The following is a 22,306-nucleotide window of genomic DNA, read 5'->3' as shown; positions in this document are numbered from 1 at the left end:
CCCTCAGTACGCTGAACACAGGCCTCCTTCACTTTACTGGCAAACACCGACTTAACATTAAAATCATGAAATTCGTGACGCTCGGAGTGGGAGACAGTCCAAGAAGCTGTCCAGGCCCCCTCACCCATTTCATTGAGGAAAGTGGCGCCCAGAGACGGTTCTTCATGCTGGATTTGAGAGCCAGGTTCAGACAAGGTGGCAAACCCCGCAAGCACGGCCTGGAAGGCCAGGAATCACAAATGCAACCCCTGATCTCTCAGGGAGCTCTAGGCCCAAAGGGGGCCAGAGGCCGAGCTTCAACGTTCGGAAGCTGCAGATTCCCCATCCAACTACCTCAGCCCTGCCACACGCACTCCTGGCTTTGCCACCCTCCTCCCGGTTCCCAGGCCCACTCGGTCGCCGCCTCACCTACTCCGACCCTCCGTCTGTTATTGTGGTTGAGAGGGAGGGACGCTACAGGCACTTCCCGCGGCCCCCACGGTGAGGCACTTCCGCTTCCGCCGCCGGTCGCCCATTTCCGGAGTCTTGTCATCCGGGGCTGAACTCGCAACCCGTGTCCATATTGAGTGTGTAAAGAAGCGTCGAATCGTGGCAGCCATGTTCAGCGTGGCATTTCGGACTTCTGGCGGGGGCGGGGGGGGGGGAGTTTGCTGGTATTTCACGTGACCCTAAAGCGCCATGCCGGAAGCACTGAGTCTGATGCGCCGGAACTAGTCTCCACTGTGTGGTTTGGTCTTGATTTCCATTGGTTCTCTGTGGTCTTGGATAAGCCTCTGGATCTCGCTTTTATCATTTTCGAAGTAAACAGGATCCAATAGAGATTTTCCTAGAATCATTCAACTAAAAATGAAGAAATTTTTTTTTTGAGAGGAAGGACGGGATCGCAGTTAAAGATGTTAATGTTAAATCATTCGTCTGTGATTTCAGGACATTGTCTTTGCACGTAAGTAATAGTATTTTACAGTCCAAAAGGATTTCACATCAATGTCACTAAAAACTCTACACGACTCTGACATGTAGGCACGGATCAACTTAATCGCCTTTTTCGCGGTTTAATGGATAAGGAATTCTCTTCAGAAGGTTTAATTGACTTGCACAATGTCACACAGATGGACTGAAATTCAGATTTTTTACCTTTTAAATTCTGTGTTCTTGCACTTATATACATATAATTAATATGGGCTAAAAATGTCTAGATTTAAATGGAAACAAATACCCCTTAGGAAAGTTAGGGTACATTAAAGCCATGTAAGACAGGATTTGACAAGACGTAAGCATTGTCAAATGCTGCTGGAGAAGAAAAAGCTAAAGAAGGCTGGGGAATCCCCTATTTCTTCTTCTTTTCTTGATTGATACCAGACCTATGGGTTTTTCCCCTCTTTCCCTAGTATGATTCAGCACCTTAGGTTTCACCTTGTCTTAGGCAGTGACGGTTTTAGCTATCCCATTCCATATGTCAAACTATGTATCTGTTTTTTGATTTGGAGCTTTGGGAGGACAAGCAAAAACAAACTCATCATATTCTTGTACTATTCATCCTAATCTCAGCTTTCATATTACATTCTTTCTGTAAGTGAAGACAAAATTAAATGTTCATGCTATTTGCTTCTGTCAGTTTCTTTTGTATTTAAACTTTAATAAAGGAAACAGACTTTTCTGTTTCCTAGATCATTCTAAAGAATAAATAGGAATTAGAAGTTTCTAGTTTAGGGCATGGCATATTTAGAAGGCATGCAGTAAGATTTATTTCGGCACAATTGGCCTGAATTTTTAATTCGATGGCATATCATTTTCATTTTATTAGCATTCCTCTTTTCATAAAAAGCACTGTGGTGGGGCTTGAAGTGAACACTCATGAATAAGAAAGGTGTCCTACCTCAAGTTTAGAAAATTAAAACACACCCATAAATCATTGTAATAAATGTTAGTGATATTTTCTCAGTGCTATGAGTAGTATTTATAAGATATCAAAACTAGTTTTAACATTTCCAGGTAGTGCATGTAATATTTATACCTTCATCTTTAGAATTTATTTGTACCTTAATGATACAGGTTTTCATTAAGAAGGTCGTAAGTTAGTGTTTCTCCTATACAGTGGCATCATCATGGGGTCTCTGAGTGCTGCAGAAAGTTTGCCTTACACTATATGACCTTAAACCACTGTGTTGTTTTAATTTCAATCCCTACTTTTTAATTAAATTCTAAAATATCTCTTCTCAGTCATCCATGGGTTCTAGTATCAGCCTCTCTTCCTTGAAATTCCTTAGGTACAAAAACAACAGATAATCCCTTTGTTGGAATGATGGCTAACATTCAAGAGAAGTTTTAGTCAGGGATAGTGGTTGGAGTTTGTTCAGGACCCGTTCATATGGCTATGGAGCCTGTTGAGTGCACAACTGTAGAAGGTACTATGTATATCAAGGTTAGTCTTACTACCCTTAGACTTGGTGTATATGGCATAACTCTGCTATGAGTTAAAATACAGGATTTTTTTAAGTTAAAAATAAAAAACTATTGTAGCTGTGTTGACTGAGAAATTGTATATTTAGTAGTCAGCAATGCAGGCTTTAGAACCAGAAAGACTTGGCTAAGTGTGAGTTCCTCTGCTTACTGGAAGAGAGACCATGGGCAATCACTTCAGCTCTAAGGCTCAAGTTTGTTAAAATAGACATTATGGTACTTATGTAACAAGTCACTCCAGAATTTAGTAGCCAAAAATTTTATCTGCCATGGTTCTGTAGGTTAACTGGGCTAGGCTGGGCAAGTCCTAGCTTGCAGTCTCTGGCATTTAAAGTCAGATGTCAAACTGAGGCTGTAGTTAATGTCAGGCTCTAATGGATGTTACATTGATGGCAGTTGAAGCTGGCTGATATCTAGATGCTCAACAGGAGCTATTTATCAGTGCCTACACTTTCCCTCTGATTTGGGTTGCTTATAACATGGTGTTTGGGTTTTGACAGGGAGCACTTGGAAGTAAAATGGGAGAAAAGGGAGCTGTTCCAAGCAAAATAGGAGGAAGCTACAAAACTTCATATAATCTAGCTTCTGAAGTCCCAGAAGTGACTTCTGTTGGGTCAAAAAAGCCACTAAGCCAGCCCAGATTCAAGAGAAGAATAAAAGTCCACCTTTTAATTGAAGGGATAGTGAAGAATTTGTGGCCATCTATAATTTACCACACTATCTCATGGTTTTTAAATTTTAGATTTTTGGATGTATGTATATTTTATTAGCACAAGCATCAAAAAGGAAGTCTTATAGTCCCAACAGCCCAATCTTGTGTTTATGCGTGAATAATCTCATACATCATTTTTAAGAAAGATTGTGGTAAAATATATAACATATTTGTCATTTTAACCACTTTAAGCACGCAGTTCAGTGGAATTATGCACATTCACATTGTTGTGCAACCATTCCCACCACCTATCACAACTTTTCTATCTTCCCAAACTGAAACTCATTAAACAGTAATTCCCCATGCTCTCCTCCCCTCAATCCCCTGGCAACCAACCACCATTCTACTTCTTGACTCTATGATTTTGACTATCCTAGGTACTCATATAAGTGGAATCATAACAATATTTGTCATTTTGTATCTGGATTCTTTCACTTAGCATCATATCTTGAAGGTTCATCCATGTTGTAGCATGTATTTAGAATTTAATTCATTTTTAATATCAATACAAATATTGTTTTTGAGTAATATTTCACTGCATATATAGTCCACATTTTATCAATTAATTATGTTATTTATTTGTTGTTTATTTTTGAGATTAAAAACACATAACAAAATTTATCATTTTAATTCTGCATTTCTTTTCATTTTTAGATTTTAGTTAATACATAATAATTTTACATATTCAAGGGATACAGAGTGATATTTCAATACATGTATACAATGTATAATGATCAAAGCAGGCTAATAAGCATATCCATTCACCTTAAACATTTGTCATTTTTTTCATTGCAAACATTCAAAATGCTCTCTTTTAGCTTTTTGAAAATATACAACAAACTATAATTAATTGTATTTATCCTACCATCCACAAATGAATGGATAAAGAAAATGTGGAACATAAATACAAAATATATATATAAAAGAATGAAATCCTGTCATTGGAGGCAACATGGATGAACCTGGAGGACATTATGTTAAGTGAAATAATTCAGGCACAGAAGGATAAACACTGTATGTTTTCACTCATATGTGGGAGCTGAAAGGAATTTTTGAGCCGATCTTACCCATTTTTAAGTGTACAGTTCAGTAGTATCAACTATATGCTCGTTGTTCAACAGATCCCTAGAACTTTTTCATTGTAAAACTGATATTCGATATCCATTGAACAAGAGCTCCCCATTTGCCCCTCCCGTAGTCCTGGGAATCACAGTTCTACTTCCTGTTTCTGAGTTTGACTACATTAAATACCTCATAGAAGTAGCTTCATACACTTTGTCTTTTTGTGACTGATTTATTTAACTTAGTATCAAGTCCTCAAGGTTTTAAAAGACTGAATAATATTCCGTTGCCTGTATATATCACATTACATTATCTATTCATCCATCAATGGGCATTTGGGTTGCTTCCACATTGTTGTTATTGTGAATAATGCTGAAATAAACATGAGAGTGAAAATATCTTATTGAGATCTTGTTTTCATCTTTTTTCATATATACACAGAAGTGGGATTGCTGAATCATAGGATAATTCTATTTTTAATTTTTTGAGGAGCTACCATATGCTTTTCTATACCAGTTACACTGTTTTATATTCTCATAAAAATGTACAAATATTCCAGTTTCTCCACATCCTCACCCTTATTCGTTTCTTGTGAGGTAATGTTTGTAATCCAGATAGAACAGTGCTTGGCAGGCAGCACTCTATAAATGTCAGCTGTTATTATTTGATTGTTCAGAGACCTCTTTTCCTTCCTGCTTCTCAGCTATTTCTAGCTAATTGAAGCTGAATGTGTGGCATATGATATTTCTGAAGTTCACTTTCAAAGTGCCCTATTTTTTCCCAAGTAACATAAGAAAATTATGTGCAAGGCTGTCGTATGTAGGTATATACACAGAGAATTGTAGTTTCAAAACCAACAGAAGGTAGTAGATTAAGAAAAAACAAAAACCCAGAACAAAAAAACCTGTATTGAAGACTTATACTTTTATAAGCATGAACTCTGAGTGAACATTAAGCAATATTAATCATCAAGGACATTGCTGTTCATTTTTAATTTGGGCCATACTGCACAAGATCATGTTTATGTGACAAGAAAGTGAAGAGGGTAAGAGTGAAACAGGAAATTCAACAAGCTTATTTTTTAAAATTACCCTTAAGTGTTATGGTTTGAATGTGTTCCCCAAAATTCATGTGTTGAAAACTGATATGGTTTGGGTCTGTGTCCCTGCCGAAATCTCATATTGAATAGTAATTTTCAGTGTTGGAGGAGGTACATGATGGGAGGTGATTGGATCATGAGGGCAGACTTCCCCCTGCTGTTCTTATGAAAGTGAATGAGTTCTTATGAGATTTGGTTGTTATGTGCTTGCTTCCCTGTAACCTCCTACCATGCTAGTAAGTTGAACCATGCCCTGATTAAACCTCCTGTCAAGTATAGGTGATGGGGGAATGGTTGCAACAAACCATCTTGCCATGAATGTACCTATGCAACAATCTTGCATGATCTGCACATGTACCCCAGAATCTAAAGTACAATAAAAAATAATAAAGCACAAAAAATAAAATAAATTACCCAGTCTGAGATATGTCTTTATAGTAGTGTGCAAATGAACTAATACAGAAACTTAATACTCTATACGTAATACACTAATACGGAACTAATACTCTATGCAACAGTGTTGAGAGGTGGAACTTTTAAAAGATGATTAGATCATGAGAACTCTCCCTCACAAACAGATGAATGCTGTTATCACAGGAGTAGGTTCCTGATAAGGAGTTTGGAGCCTGGCCTTTTCTCTCTTTTGTGCTCTCTCTCTCTCTCTCACCCATCTACCTTCTGCTCTGAGATGACACAACAAAAAGGCTCTCTCCAGATGCAGGTCTCTTAACTTTGGACTTCCCAGACTCCAGAACTGTAAGAAATAAATCTCTGTTCTTGCTCTTCCTGTGTGGAACCTGGGATTCAAGCTGCATGTGGGAAGCACTCCAGCAGGGACTCTGGCCTAGCAAGAGTCACTGTTTTCCCCCTTTCTTCCTTTTCACACAGTAAAACCCTCCTGTTCTCATTCCTCAAACTATCTGCGAGCCTAAATTGTCATGGCCATCGGATGGACAAGGACCCTGTCTTTAACCCTGTCTTTACCTAAACTAAGGAAAAGACCTGTAACATTTTTGGTGCCCAACATGGGGCTCAAGAAGTGTGTCTAATATAAGAGGCTTAGGACACAGTCGTCTAATTAAACATAATATCTTTATAAATTAGCCAGTCTCAGGTATTCTATTATAAAACCACAAAACAGACTAAGATTAATCTGATCATATTTTCTCTGTCACTATTTCTAGTTCATATCTTTTAGTTGGATCAGCAGTGAAATGACAGCAAAGATGTTAGAAAAAAATACATTTAAATGCCAAAAATTCTAAATTTCATCACTTCTTCAGGCAGCCAACATTTATTTAAAGTCTGTTTGAGACTTGGGAATATGTTAGGCACCAGGGCTGCAGAGGTGACTAGGAAACAGTCTCTACTCTCAAGTTAGTGGGGACACATGATCTATAAAGAACACTTCAGCAAAATTTAGGAAATTCTGTCACAGTGGAATGCCAGGATGCCTGAATAGCACAGAGGAGAGGCATAATATAGTGAAATTCATAGAGTAAGATAGTGCAATGCTGTTTGACAGAGACTGGAGGGAAAGGGAAATGGGGAAGTATTAGTCAAAGGGTACAAACTTGGTTATACAAGATTAGAGATCTACAGCATAGTTCCTATAGTTAACAATTCTGTAGAGTGTATTTACAATTTGTTAAGAGGATAGATCTTATGTGTTCTACTCACACATAATGGGAAGACAGGAAGAAACTTTTGGGGGTGCTAATAGGTTTATGGCATAGATTGTGATTATAGTTTCACAGGTGTATATCTTCAAACTTATTAAGATTTATATATTAAATATATGCAATCTTTGTGTGTCAATCATACCTCACTAAAGTGGTATTTTTTAGAGAAAAAAATCTTTCAACATCTTTTTTTTTTGTGCTTAAACTGAGTCTTAAATAATATATATGTAACTTGTTAATCAGACTTCCAAGTACAATATGCATTGGTTTCAGCCTACCTTTTCAATCTATTTACTTTTACACATAGCATATTTTAGCTGGGCATAGGACTCACTTCTTCCCCTCATAAACCTGATGACCCTCCAGCCCTAGGTGAGTAAACAGTTTGCTTCCCTGTAGGCAGAAGGTGGATCAACCTTATTCAGCTATAGCAAAGAAAGAAAAAGAAGATGCTGGTGAGATGGGCCCATCTAGGTAAGTCTAACACTGGAACAGAAACTGATGGTCCTTATGTTCCAAAAGTAACTGGGAGAAAACAGTTGTGCTTCTTATAAGTTGGGTACATTTTGAGTCTCACATAGTTCATTTATTCATTCAGAAAGCATTTTCTGAGTGCTTTCTCTAGGGCCAGACACTATTAAATGCAAAAAACCAATTGTGGTAAGAAGTGGATGTATTTCTATCTGTAGTTTAATTAGGGAATTGGGGGACAGAAATCAAATAACCATACCGATAGACCAATTTTTTTTAAAAAAAACAGATGGTATTGGATACAGGGTTAAGTTTTATCCAATGAAGGAATTAATGAATAAATGGATAAATATAATATACTTGATTTTTCCTTTTAAACATTTCAATGGTTTAATAAACCAAACCTTCCTAAATAATTAAATAAAAGTCATAACTCTATTAAATATACAAATATAGCAAATGACAACTCAAACAGCCAATAATCTTTAGTCTTAATAAAATTCTCATATCTTCAATGTAATATTCTAAGTTTAAGCCAATACTTGATTAAAAATTTAAAATTTCAGTTATGAGACTTATCTATCCAATTCCTTAACATTATAGTTTTTGAAAATATGACAAACATTTTAAATATTAATCATATGCTGTTTCTTAATGCCAAATAATAATGATAATAAGTGTGACTTAATCTTCATTTCTTTGCTAAAATTTGGCCTTTTGGCATAGACATTTAATTGTGTAAGGAAACTATATTTCCCATATCTGGGGACTGCAGTTGCATACTGATTATGGGGTATGTTTGGCTGGGTTTCAGGATTCTCTTATTCCCATTCCCAAACTTTTTTTCTGGATCATGAGCTGTAAGGACATGAGACTGGAGTGGGTGCAGCCATTTTCTTATCTGGTAGATAAAGTTTGTATGGGAGATTATGAACCTAGCATTTAATAAAATCCAGAGACAAGCAGAGGGCAGAGATGGAGACTGAGACTTCTGACAATGCTTGAGTCCATGCATACAGCTGCGCCTGAATTGCGACCCACCCTAGATCCTCCTAATTGCATGAGCCTACACATTTCTTGTTTGGCCTAAGCTGTTTGATTCAGATTTTCATCTCTCTTAACTGAAAGTATCCTGACATATTTCATAGGCTGTAGTAACCATTATCCTCCTTTATTACTCCAAATCTTCAGAGAACATTTGTTACCCTAAATAGCCTTGAAAGAGCTTGAGGAATAAAGAAGATGGCAGGTGTGGCTGGGGAGTCATCTGCACCAAAATGGTGGGGATTGAGGCAGCAGTATCCAAAGATGAAATGAGCTGCCAATGGAGAACTTTGCAAAATTAGGGATACGGAGCAAATAGTTGCCATGAGGACACAAAGGCCCTGGGATCCTCTGCAACTGGGAGATCACCAGACTTCTTGTGGTTTGTGGAATGGGAAGTCAAGTCATGTTTTTAGAGTATAAGATTGTGTGCACCAGAAGGCTAAGATCTCTAGGTGACATTTTCATGCTTTCTACCAAGATAACAAGTGTTTCTGTTCCTGGCAGTATTGAAGCTTATTATAACAAAAACAGGCAAAACAGTTTACTGCAATAAGGACAGCAGTATAACCAGGTATTGAGCTTGGGCCAGGCCTGAGAACAATCTTAGACTCAAAGATAGCATATAGATCTGTTGTTTGCTTGAACTGCATTTATTTCTCCTCTGGCAATAGTTCTTCAGTATTTCTTTGGCAATAGTTCTTCAATTATAAGGTCTTACAGGAGCCAGAGGTAAGTTGGCTTTACCATATGAACTAGAAGAGGATTCTTACCTCTGGCTCCTGTAAGACCTTATAATTCCATCTATTTCAGTGAGAGTTAAGCATGCTTGTAGCTATGACTGGTTAAAGAATAAGCCTTTTATTCCAACTAGTATAATAAGACTCAAACCTTTTGCTAGAAGACTTCTTGGAAAAGTAAAGCTCTCTTCTACTGACGACATTGTAAGTCTAAGCTGCCAGGGTCTACCACTTCGGATGGAGGTGGTGTGGGGTGGGGAAAGCCTGCTATGAATAAAAAACACTAGAGAAAGTTTGGGTGGATCCAAGAGCTGGATAAAGAAATTTGCAGCGGAAGTTTTGGCGACCCCGAATCCAGCTGTAACTAAATTCAGATTCACCTGGACTTGTCAGGCACAGGAGCCATAAAATCTGTCCTTCTCTTCCGCCTATCCCTGACTTTTTTTTTTTTCTTGTAAAATCTGGGGGGCCTGATCATTACTGGAGGTTGTAGATAGTAGGCAGAAAGTGTCATTCTTCTGAAGTTCAGTGTACTACATGTGGTTTGCCCACTAGAGGGTGTAGCTCACTTTGCGTTAGGAGCAAGGGATGTTCAGAGAGGTAATGCTGGGAGGCATTTACTATCAGAAAGACCTGTTGAAACGTTGCAAGGTCTCAGCTACAGGGCTCACATCACTGAAAGGGGCCCTGTTTCAGAAGGACTTGGAGAGTGGTCAGATGACCAAGGCATGATTACAGGCATAGAAAATAGAGCAGCATGAAGGTGCCAGTTGGAAACTTCATCTTAAGATCCATGAAGCTATTTTTATCTTAAAAAGCCATAAAAAAGAATGAGATCCTGACATTTGCAACAACAAGGATGGAATTGGAAGTCATTATGTTAAGTGGAATTCACCAGGCACAGAAAGACAAATTACGCACATTCTCGCTCATTTGTGGGAGCTAAAAATTAAAACCCTTGAACTCATGGAGATAGAGTGGAATGATGTTTACCAGAGGTTGGGAAAAGTAGTAGGGGTGGGGAAGAGGGGGTGATTAATGAGTACAAAAATAGAATTAGATAGCATGTGTAAGCTCTAGTATTGATAGCACAGCAGAGTGATTACAGTTGACAATAATTTGTTGTACATCTAAAAATAACTACCTAATTGGATTGTTTGTAGCACAAAGAAAGGATAAATGCTTGAGGTGATGGGTATTCCATTTACTTTGATGTGATTACTATGCAGTGTAAGCCTGTATCAAAATGTCTAATATACCTCATAAATTTATGTACTCACTATGTACCCACAAAAATTAGAACCTTTTTTAAAAGGTTACGAACAGGAATAGGAAATAGGTTTTGTCTTTCGTGTCAAATTTGATGACAAAGCATACTTGGGTTATTATGTTAAGAAAGATTTTGATCTTTCTTAACTTAAAAAACTGCATATATATGAGTTTTGAAATAATACATTTTTTATTGTCATAAATGAAATACACATTTAATATGTATGATTAGGACATATAGAGAGATATAACAAAGAAAATAAAATTAGATTTTTGAGGCCACATCCAGCTTAGTGGCAGTACTGTTTGATTACTGGTATCCAATGTGGGCATGGGGAGAAACACAAAGGTTGGATGTGATAGATATGTGAGATCTATGGTGAGATGTTTCTCAGTATGAGCACTATCAGCATCCTGGATGGGTTAATTCTTCCCTATGCAGGATCGTCATTATGACAAGTAAAAGTTAAGTAACCACATACTTTAAATATCTCTTATGGGAATAGTACTGCTCTACTAGAAAATTATTAGGTTAAGCCAGTAGTGACTTGAATGATTTAGATTTGCCTGAGGATTGAACTAGAGCTACTTAAATTCTTCAAAATTAAAAATGAGAGTTTATTTTCTTTATGATCCTGAGACCAGACTGAGCTTGCTATCTGTAGGGAATAGGGACTGAGAATGAGGAGTGGAATGAAAAGTTTCCACTGAAGGGAGGAAGATACTTATGGTGACAGGAAGCCGGGTTGAACCTGACAGTAGGTGATTAATATGTCATCCCCGGTTAAGAAAAGGGTAGGGGGAACCTTAGCTGTGGGAAAAGGGGTATCTGTTAAACATCAGAGTCATTTGGAGTGCCCTATTGTTGGGTGTTTCTTTTGCCAGGATGTTGTCTTTATATAACAGTTGTCAGGGAGCTGCCCTCTACTCTGTACCTTTGAATCCACTGAATAAGATCCTCCACCATAAGTTATTTTTGGGACAAGTTAACATATGACTCAATGAATAAATACATACATGAATAAAATATTTCTTACTCCTAATTTAAGAGTTCATGACCATCTATTTTCATATTCTTCATGCCCCTAGGAATTCCTGTGGAGAAGGGAGGAAAGGAGCAACAGGAATGATATTATTGCTGCCTTCAACTTTTGCCTTTGTCACGCTCTCCAGGCAAAGACCACCAGGAACAAGCCTATAGTTGAACAAATTGGGCTTATTACTTATTGCAACTTGTGAGAACACACACACCTGGGAGCCATAAGGCATGTCAATAGGAGGGAATTAGACAGGTCTTATTGGTAAGATTTGAGATTGTTAGGTTAATTTGGGGAAAGGTTTAAGGAAAAGAGGCTTTGCTTTGGTTTGAATGCTCTCAGAAATTGGGAGTAATTCTTTAGAAGGGAAGAGTAGCTTAACGCTAAAGTTGTAACTGGAGAAGAAGCAGCAGTCACATTAGTGTAGATAGGTCAATATTTGGTATTTTATGACGTTGATAATGTTCATGTTTTACCTGTGTTTAGATATGATTATTAACTGGTATTATCTTAGTCTGGATTTCTCATAGTCACAGAGTAGCTTTGTCAGACATAAACATTCTATAAAATCACTTATATCAAATGGGAGAACATGAAGGCCCAGATGTAAGTAGGAGGCCAATCTGTACCAATGCTAAGGCAAGCTTCTGCATGCCATGGGTTGTTTTACTCTTTCTCACATTTTATCATGTTGTTTAGTGATCATTTATTTTATTGCTCCCTCACTGGACTGTAAACTGCATGAGTGCACAAACCTGTTTTGGTGACCACTGAAAACTGAGAGTCTAGCCAAGTTTCCCAATTTCATAAGCACTTAAAGTGTATTTACTGAGTAAATGACTGAATTGTCCAATTAGCTGATTAGACTGTGAGTTGCCCAATGTTAGGGGTTACTCCCTATTCAGCTCTGTATTTCTAGAACCAAACAGTTCTAATGCATGTCATTAAATATATCTTGAGTCAAAGAGGAACTTTCCATAGGATAAGATTTATTGATTTTCCTTAAAAATAAGAATGTAATGAATTATGCTTTATGAATGAGAGATGATGCTTAATTCAAATGATTTCGTTCACTAAAAACAAAGAAAAATCACTTTATATTCAAGATGCAGGCATCTTTCTGCATTTTCTATGGTACTGAATATCGAGAGTAAGATTCAAAGCTCTAAGACAAATTGATATAAATATTTAGAAAACATTAATATGAAATATCATATTTCTTGCCCAGCCGAGTGGCATATTATAATCCCTATATTATATAATAATTTTTTGAAAGGAGAGAGAACAAGCCCAAGAGGTGGAGGTTGCAGTGAGCCAGATTGTACCAGTGAACTCCAGCATCAGTAACAGAGTGAGACCCTGTTAGATAGATAGATAAATGGAGAAAGAATTTGATTTGCAAAGTCCTGGCTTACTATTTGTACCCCATAGCTACAAAGATTTGCCTCTCTCCTCACTATACACTTTCACCCTGGAGACATTTCTGATTTGTAATCGTGGTAAAACATCATTTGAGCTTTCAACAAATACATAAACCTGTATGTTAAAAAATAGAGGGAGAAGAAATCAATGACTTGATAAGGTACCTTGGGGAAAATCTTGTCACTTCTTTGAATCAGAATTACCTTGTTGGTAAAATGACCATAATGATGGATACCTACTGAGATAGACTTTTTTGAGGATCACTTTGGATATGCTCTATGAACTGCAAGAATACTTATTATTGAGACAAAGACCATAATACAAGAAGCATACTCATTTTTGGGGCAAAGACCATACTGATTAAGAACAGGATAAACTCAGGAGTTTAGAAAACAAATGAAAAATATCTGTCTTCTTCAGCAGAAATGTAATAACAATAGCAAGCAAATTACTAAATTTTATGTTAATAGTCAATGAAATTTTGCATGCTTATTTCATGTAAAAGTGACCCATTTAAAAAAATTTAACAATAGCCACATAGGAGGTATTGTGAGGTGATAAGAAATATTATTCATCTACCGTAAATACTTCCTATTTGATATTGGGCAAGACAATCAACTTTGGAGTACTATCTTTTTATATGTAAAAGGGAATAGCTCTCCCCTGCCTACTATGTACTATTGGTTTAGGTCTTATAGGGGGCTTGTTTGGGAAAGTACTTTCTAACTATAACAAGTTATAACCATATATTGTTTGTAGTAGTAGCTTGAAAATAATAATAATATCTTATTTTTTATTTTTATTTTTTTGGCACCTAGCACAGTGTCTGGAACTTACTAGGTGTTCATTAAACATTCTTGGGACAAAAGGATAAATAAAAGAAACTGTTTTGTAAAATCCTAAAATTCTGTCCAAAAACAAAAAAAAAGATTCTGATCACAAGATACTGGGAATTTAAACTTATAGGCTCTGGAAGTCAAATTCCTAGATTTGTTAATTGGTTTTTCTCCCTACAAGCTATTATATCTTGGGTCCCTGAATCCCTCTAAGTGTCAGTTTCATCATCTATAAAATGAAAGGTAATACAATTTCAGCTTTGCAGGATTTTTAAAATACTAAATGAGATAATGTCTATGTAGTGCTAAGGGCAGTGTCTGGTATGTAACAAGCACTAAATTGAAGTCAGGCCTATTTATAGGTTTTCAAAATATCCCTCATTATTTATTCTCTTCCATATTTTATTTGTCTGAGTATATACAATAAATACATTTTGTAGTTAAATTATACTATATTCATCACGATATATATTTTTAAAGTTAATGTTAGGTCATGATTATTTTTTGAAAACTTGATAGGTGATGTCTAGTAAGGTTTTTTTTTTTCTTAAATCATATAGAGCTAAAAAAGGATGAACCTGTAAACAAAAAGTTGGAGAGCTTTGGTGTACTAAAGTGGATCAACCTCTGACTGCCCAAAGATGCAGAAACACAGTACCAGGTAGAACTCAAGCTGGGGCAGCAAACTGCAGCAGACCTGCAGCAGAGGGGTCTGATGGTTAGAAGGAAAACTAATGAACAGAAAAGAATAGCATCAACATCAACAAAAAGGACATCCACGCAAAAACTACACACAAAGGTCACTGACATGAAAGACCAAAGGTAGATAAATCCATGAAGATGAGGAAAAAAATGCAAAATGGCTGAAAATTCCAAAAACCAGACTGCCTCTTTTCCTCCAAAGGATCACAACTCCTTGCCAGTAAGGAAACAAAACTGGACAGGGAATGAGTTTGATGAATTGACAGAAGTAGGCTTCAGAAGGTGGGTAAAACAAACTACTCCTAGCTAAAGGTCCATGTTCCAACCCATCAATATTGTGAACATTGCCATATTGCCCAAAGTAATTTATAGATTCAATGCTATCCCCATCAAGCTACCATTGACTTTCTTCACAGAATTGGAATAAACTACTTTAAATTTCCTATGGAACCACAAAAGAGCCCATATAGCCAAGACACTCCTAAGCAAAAAGACCTAAGCTGGAGGCATCATGCTACCTGACTTTAAATTATACTACGTGGCTACAGTAACCAAAACAGCGTGGTACTGGTTACAAACAGATATATAGACCCATGGAAGAACATGGTATGGGTTACAAACAGATATATAGACCAATGGAAGAACAGAGGCTTCATAAATAATGCCACATATCTACGACCATCTGATCTTAAACAAACCTGACAAAAACAAACAATGGGGAAGGATTCCCTATTTAATAAATGTGTTAGAAAAACTGGCTAGCCATATGCAGAAAACTGAAACTGGACCCCTTCCTTACACCTTACACAAAAATTAACTCAAGATGGATTAAAGACTTAAACATAAGACCTAAACCATTAAACAAACAAAAGAAAAACTCAGAAGAAAACCTAGGCAGTACCACTCAGGACATAGTCATAGGCAAAGACTTCATGATCAAAACACCAAAAGCAATGGCAACAAAAGACAAAATTGACAAATGGGATCTAATTAAACTAAAGAGCCTCTGCACAGCAAAAGAAACTAAAAAACTATCTTCAGAGTAAAGAGGCAACCTACAGAATGGGAGAAAATTTTTGCAATCCATCTGACAAAAGGCTAATATCCAGAATCTACAAGGAGCTTAAACAAATTTATAAGAACAAAACAAACCACCCCATCAAAAAGTGGATGAAGAATATGAACAGACACTTTTCAAAAGAAGACATTTATGCATCTAACAAACATGAAGAAAAGCTCATGATCACTGGTCATTAGAGAAATGCCAATCAAAACCACAGTGAGATATCATCTCATGCCAGTTGGAATGGCAATCATTAAAAAGTCAGGAAACAACATATGCTGGAGAGGATGTGGAAAAATAGGAACACTTTTACATGGTTGGTGGGAGTGTAAATTAGTTAACCAATGTGGAAGACACAGTGTGGCAATTCCTCAAGGATCTAAATCCAAAAATACCATTTGACCCCACAATCCCATTACTGGGTTTATACCCAAAGGATTATAAATCATTCTGCTATAAAGACACATGTATACTTATGTTTATTGCAGCACTATTCACAATAGCAAAGATTGGAACCAACTCAAATGCCCATCAACGATAGACTGGATAAGGAAAGCGTGGCACATATACACCACAGAAGACTATGTAGACATAAAAAACGATGAGTTCATGTCCTATGCAGGGACATGGATGAAGCTGGAAACTATCATTCTCAGCAAACTAACAGAGGAACAGAGAACCAAACACTGCATGTTCTCACTCAGAAGTGGGGGTTGAACAATGAGAACACATGGACACAGAGAGGGGAACATCACACACCAGAGCCTGTTGGGGGTGGGGGACTAGGGGAGGGATAGCATTAGGAGAAATACCTAATGTAGATGATGGGTTGATGGGTGCAGCAAACCGCCATGACCTGTATACCTATGTAACAAACTTGCACTTTCTGCACATGTATCCCAGAACTTAAAGTATAATAATAAAAAAAGAAATATGGTTTCTATATGTAAATAAAGTTATCACTAAAAAAGGAATCTTACCACTCACCAATAAAAAGATAAATAATCTGAGTAAAACGTAAGCAAAGGATTTGAGTAGATATTTCTTCAAATGGCTAATAAGCCTTTGAAAAGATATATGACATTATTATTTACTCCCTGTCCCCCTATTCCCTCAGGCTCAGCCAGTGGAACTGAGATTCCAGTGACTTTTCTTTTTCCTTTTTAGTTTACAGAATCACATTTTGAGGAATTCACAAGTATTTTCCGAAACAGTAAATAGTCGATTACAGTCAGTTACGTTAGATTCTTTATGTTTCATGCTTTCATTTACATATTAACGAAGCATTGCATGCAGGAATTAGGGATAAATAATGTTATTAGAAGTGCATAATGGGCTGATTCTTATGGAGCATATGTTTATGTTGTGTAAACTTCTTTTGATAATGACTGTACTGAAGGACCTAAAACAAAACTTACATGCAAAAACTTTATCCTGAGAATACTGAGTCATTGTTTTATATAAGGAGAAGTCTCAATCAGATTTGCATTTTAGAAAGTCCATCTTCAAGGTTATAGAGATTAGAGCAGGGGTTAGCAAACTTTTCCTGTTAAGAGCCAGGTAGTAAATAAACATTTTATGTAGAGAGTGGATAATGTAAAATGTCTTTTAAACCTCAAATATCAAAACTATATTATCTTAAATTCAGCAACCAGAGCCTTTGGGGTTGCTGGGATTTCTATTTTGTGGGACAGCTGAGGTTATACAGCCCACATCCTTGGTTGTGTAATGCACATCTGCAATTCGTTAGGAAAAAAAACATTCTGAGAAGTGAGCAAAATGACTATAACTACTGTCTGGGAATTACTATAAGCACTATCCAGGTGCCTCTGGAATCATTTTGGTTCATCAAATTCTCCCTTTTAACTGTGGTGTCTGGAAAAGGATGCAATTTATGGTCCCACTTTGGCACTGGGTATACTTTATAAAGTCCTCTGGGGATTAGGATACTGGAATTATAAGAAACTACCAGGTTTATATTTTCCTAAATCTTCCTCTTTTATTTTGCGTTTCTCAATATCACCAGAATTAGAGGACCTTGAATATTAGAATTATTTTTCTATGAATGGGAGGAGGCTTGGAAAGTTTACAATTGTTATATAATGAGGAGATTAGGAATGAGCTACACAGTCTCCTACTCCCGTAGTTCAGATTGTGGTGTATCAATTTCTCTAGTATGTCAGGCTACAGGACTTCACTGGCTCTCATCACAGCAATGTTTCCCAAATTTCAGTAACTTTGTTTATGATTCCTTTCAAATTCATGTGTCATTTTTCTTTACAAATATTGTGCTTTTAATTGGCTCACTTTTTAAATTTGCCTACTGATCTTAGATTTGTCCTAAATGTGAATGTCCATGATATCCTCGGTTTGAAGTTATAAACATCGTTTTTTCTAACAGATTAAAGAACAGCTGCAATTATTGAAGTGAAAGAGATTCATTGGCATATTAACTTAAGTTATTATTAATACTATCAGATGGCATTCAAATCACTCTGGAGAAACACTGTATGTTAGCTCCTCTTTTAATGATTTAGTCTACATGATATAGACTTGGAAAAGCTTTACCAAAGACTAGATGCTTTGCAGAGCTTTTAAGAGATACAAATAACTTTGAAAATTGAATATGTATATGGAAAGAAGAATATTTAATTAGAAGGAATTACATGCACCAAGACACAAAACTGGAATAGCATGAACTCCAAAATAGTTTAAACATTAAAGAAGTTATCCTTTTAGGTAGAAAGAGTCTGGGTTAAGCGGGATGGGCATGGTAAAACATGCAAAAAACTTACCCTGAAAATACTGAGAGTCACTGTTTTAAATAAGGAGAAGTCTCAATTAGATTTGCACTTTAGAAAGTCATTCTCAGGGTTGTAGAAATTAGAGCAGGCATTAGCAAACTTTTCTTGTTAAGAGCCAGGTAGTAAATATTTTATGATTTTTAGGTCATTTGGCCTTTGTTGCAACAACCCAACTCTTCCAGCTTGAAAACGGCCATAGATAATGTACTTAAAAAGTGTGCCTGTGTTCCAAGAAAACTGTATTGTCAAAAACAGGTGGCTATAGTTTGCCAACTCCTGAATCAGACTAAATGCAAGGAGACCCCTCGATGGTATCTAGATGCATTAGATCCATATCACAACAATATAGGCAGGTAACGAGGAGGACTTAACCTAGGCAAAAGTATTGAAGTTAGAAAGAAGAAAGAAAATTCGTTAAAAAACAAAAATTAACAGATTGAATTGTCAGTGGTATCTGGGGAAGGCAGGAGCAGGAAGAGTCCGAGAGATGAGTCCTGATTTTCTGAGTACCTATTTTGACTGAGGTATTTAAATAGAACTGTATGAAGTTGCCATTATGTAGACTGGAAATGATCAGATAGTGGCAATTTTATATGTTCAGCCTAATAGAAATTCTGTAAGGCTAAGATTAGAAAGATTATTCTTATGCAGGAAGTGGCAAAATTACCTTAAAGGGACTATTAGCAAAAATATCTGAAATAAAAATATTTAGAATAGAAGATTAAATAAAACAATTCAGTGTTGAAATGTGAATAGCTAACTAGCCCATTAAGTAAGCACAGATAAATTAGTAACCATGAAAGTCATGAAAAAATAAGTGGCTTCTTTATATACACTGTTTATCCTGCCACGTCTTCTGTTTCCCAAACACTGTTTCCTTCTTCTCCTTAACGTCCTACCTGGAAATTCAACTTTATCCTCTTCCTAGGTTTAATGTTGACCTTAGGCAGTGGGTGTTTAAACTCAAGCGTCATCCTCTGGGGCTCCGTGGTATCGTCCATGCTGAGCTGTTCAAACATCTCTTAGTCTTATTTTAGAGAGAGGTTTCATTCTTCATAATCATCCCAGTTATTTATTGACAGAAATCTTAGATAATCTGCTATTGTTTTCAGATTATTGCACCTTGAATGTACCCCTTTTCTAAAATCAGCCAGCATACAAGGAAGCCTCTTTTGCTTGGGACCTCTGTGTCAAAATCAATTTACCCAAACTATTAACACTGTATTTAACCTTCATATTTTGTGTTTTACTTGAGAGCCTTGACTTCTTTCAGCTACTGCAGCTGAGCTTTCTCCTTGCCTCCTCATTCTACATGTACCATTCAGCTAGCAGATTCAGTCTTACATGGGCTTACCTTATTGGTGCCATTTTGTTGGTGTTAATTAGAAACAGCGGAGTCCTCTCTTGGAATTCGCTAACATCTGGTGGTGCTCTAATAGTAAGCCATGTAAAAAGCTGACACTGCTTTGCATTTCAGTGTACAGGCTAACATAACAAAATACCAGCGTGGGAGATTATGATGGGAAATAATTAGGAAAAAGAGGGAGCAGAGCCAAAATTGGTTATCAATTCAGAAGGCCAAACTATCAGTCAGATATTGAGTACAACTTTCATAGATCATTCCTTAAAATATCTCAGTTCTGAGCTATCTATGGCAGAATTCTTGGAATATTAAAAAAAAAAGGATTAAACCACTGATAGTTACTCTATTTAAGTTGGTGAATTTTTCATCTCTGAGAAAAGTCTCAAAGTTTCAAAGATTACAACCTCTAGAAAGCAGTTGTTGGCTTGTTACTTCCCCTAGACTATCAAATGTGTATTCTTTCCCCAAGATTCTTTAACAAATACTTACATGAAAAATAGCCAGTAGCCAAGATAACCACAAAGAATGTTTTCATCTTTTTTTTCCATAAGGAACAGTGATTCATCCACCTGAGTTTTCTTCATCCAGAGTTTTCTAGCAAAACCCTAAAGGCTGAGTTCTCTTGATGAATCTAAGGCTATGGTTCTATTGTGAGAACCTCAGACCCCATTATGAAGTCACCTGGCAAGTAATCTATTTACATGTGGCACTTAAGGCAAAGTCACCAGTTGTCTTAGTCTGCTCTGTGTTGCTATAATTGAATACCTGAGGTTGAATTTATAAATTTATAAATAAATAGATTTATTTAGCTGACAGTTCTGAAGGCTGGCAAGTTCAAGGGGCATATGCTGCCATCTACACAGCTTCTGCTGAGAGCCTCAGTCTGTGTTCACTCCTGGTGGAAAATGGAAGGAGAGTGAACTTGTGCAAAGAGGTCACATGTTGAGGGAGAGAGCAAGAAAGAGAAGCTGAGAAAGTCAAACTTTTAAGTAACTAGCTTTAGGGAAGTAATCCATCCCCAGGAGATCTAGAACTCATCCACCCCTGAGGGAGGGCATTCGTCTACTTATAAGGTATCCACTCTAATGACCCAAACATCTTCCATTAGGCTTACCTCCCAAAACCACCACAAAGGGGGTCAGTTTAAACATGAATTTTGGTGGGGACAAATCACATCAACACCAAAGTATCAGGTCATCAAAGACCAAGGTTTCCAGGGGGAAATATTTCATCATTAGAAGTCTATAGAACTGTGGTATGACAGCATGATTTAACATTGTTTTGTTTGATGGTTTGATTATTATTCAGTTCCATGGAAGTACATTCTGCTTTTTATTTTGCAAGAAACAAATGTGAAAAAGATTAACTTAGTATGAGTAATTCTGGGGAAGGTTTTCAAAATTTACATGTTTGCCTTCTAATTCTGCTCCAGCAATGTCAAGATTCTTATTTGGTAGATACAGAGTGTGACTCAGAATTTATATATATATATATATATATATATATATAAACACACACACACACACACACAGAGTACAGTGCAGTGTTTCCTCAGTATCTGTAGGCGATTGGTTATAGTACCCTGTAAATAACCAAAATCTGTGGATGCTTAAGTCCTTTATATAAAGCGGCATAGTATTTGCATATGACCTTCACACATCTTCCTGTATATTTTAAATCATCTCTAGATTATAAGATAGGTTTGAACTTCATGGATCCACTTTTATGCAGGGTTTTTTTTTTTTCAATAAATACAATCAGCCCTTTATTTCTACAGACTCCACATCTGCAACCAAACTTCAATTGAAAATATAGTATACAAGGCCTACTTTGTATATGCAGGTTCCACAGGACCGACTACAAAAGTTGAGTTTGAGTGATTTTGGTATATACAGGGGTCCTGGAATCCTGAAGAATAATGAGGGATGACTTTACTTATATCTAATATAATGTAAATGCTGTGTAAATATTTGTCATATTGTATTTTTTACTTTTTAAATTGTTTTGTTATTGTTTTTATGCTTTTTTTAAAGAATATTTGATGCATAATTAGTTGAATCCTGGAATCTGGAGGGCTGCTTTGTGTGTCTGTGTGTGTGTGTGTGTGTGTGTGTGTGTGTGTATTTGAATTGAGTAAGGAGATTCTGATTCACCTCTAATCAAGAAATGATGAATTAGGGAACCACAATTTTACAACAAATGGCTAATTTTCTAGATCTTTTTCTTCCTTATTCCCTAAAGGCATTTGTTCTATCAGAGCAAACTCTTTATCTTTTGTTATCATGTTCATTCCTACCTCCCTAGACATAGCACCTACTATCTTATATTTAACATAAAACACATTAAATAAATAAAAAGAGGCATCCATGGAAAATCAAGGCCATTATGCACAATTTCTGGTATAATACCTGACCTAACAAGGCAAGGACCTGGAGATCTTGTAAAATCAGTGATTCTATTCTGAAGGTTGTATTATGACCAGATGCAGGGGTCATTAGTTCATATTGTTACCAAATCAAAGACATGAAAAAATGAGGTCT

At 36.6% G+C, this 22,306-nt stretch overlaps 1 protein-coding gene and 1 long non-coding RNA gene across 16 annotated transcripts in view; one reads left to right on the top strand and one right to left on the bottom strand.

Annotated features, from left to right (window-relative positions):
- Window positions 1-20,372, bottom strand: part of FBXO38 (F-box protein 38) — a 77,660-nt gene extending 57,288 nt beyond the window's left edge. For 11 of the 15 annotated variants that reach the window (XM_008987467.6, XM_008987475.6, XM_008987478.6 and 8 more), the window contains exon 1: window positions 409-493. The gene's annotated coding sequence lies outside the window, so the exon portion shown is untranslated. Of the gene's footprint in view, window positions 1-408; window positions 494-20,255 lie in introns of those variants that run through there. The other 4 variants (XM_035287985.3, XM_035287994.2, XM_035288008.3 and 1 more) reach the window with 1 other exon arrangement.
- On the top strand, window positions 713-16,543 carry LOC118150449 (uncharacterized). The gene is made up of 2 exons (XR_013532485.1): window positions 713-943; window positions 14,395-16,543. It is a non-coding gene; the product is annotated as an uncharacterized LOC118150449 (long non-coding RNA).
- Window positions 20,373-22,306: the final 1,934 nt, after the last annotated feature.

The sequence above is a fragment of the Callithrix jacchus genome, chromosome 2 (genome assembly GCF_049354715.1).
Source record: "Callithrix jacchus isolate 240 chromosome 2, calJac240_pri, whole genome shotgun sequence".
NCBI lineage: Eukaryota > Metazoa > Chordata > Mammalia > Primates > Cebidae > Callithrix > Callithrix jacchus.
Note: the sequence above shows the minus strand (reverse complement) of the source record. Positions and strands in the feature narration are given on the sequence as shown.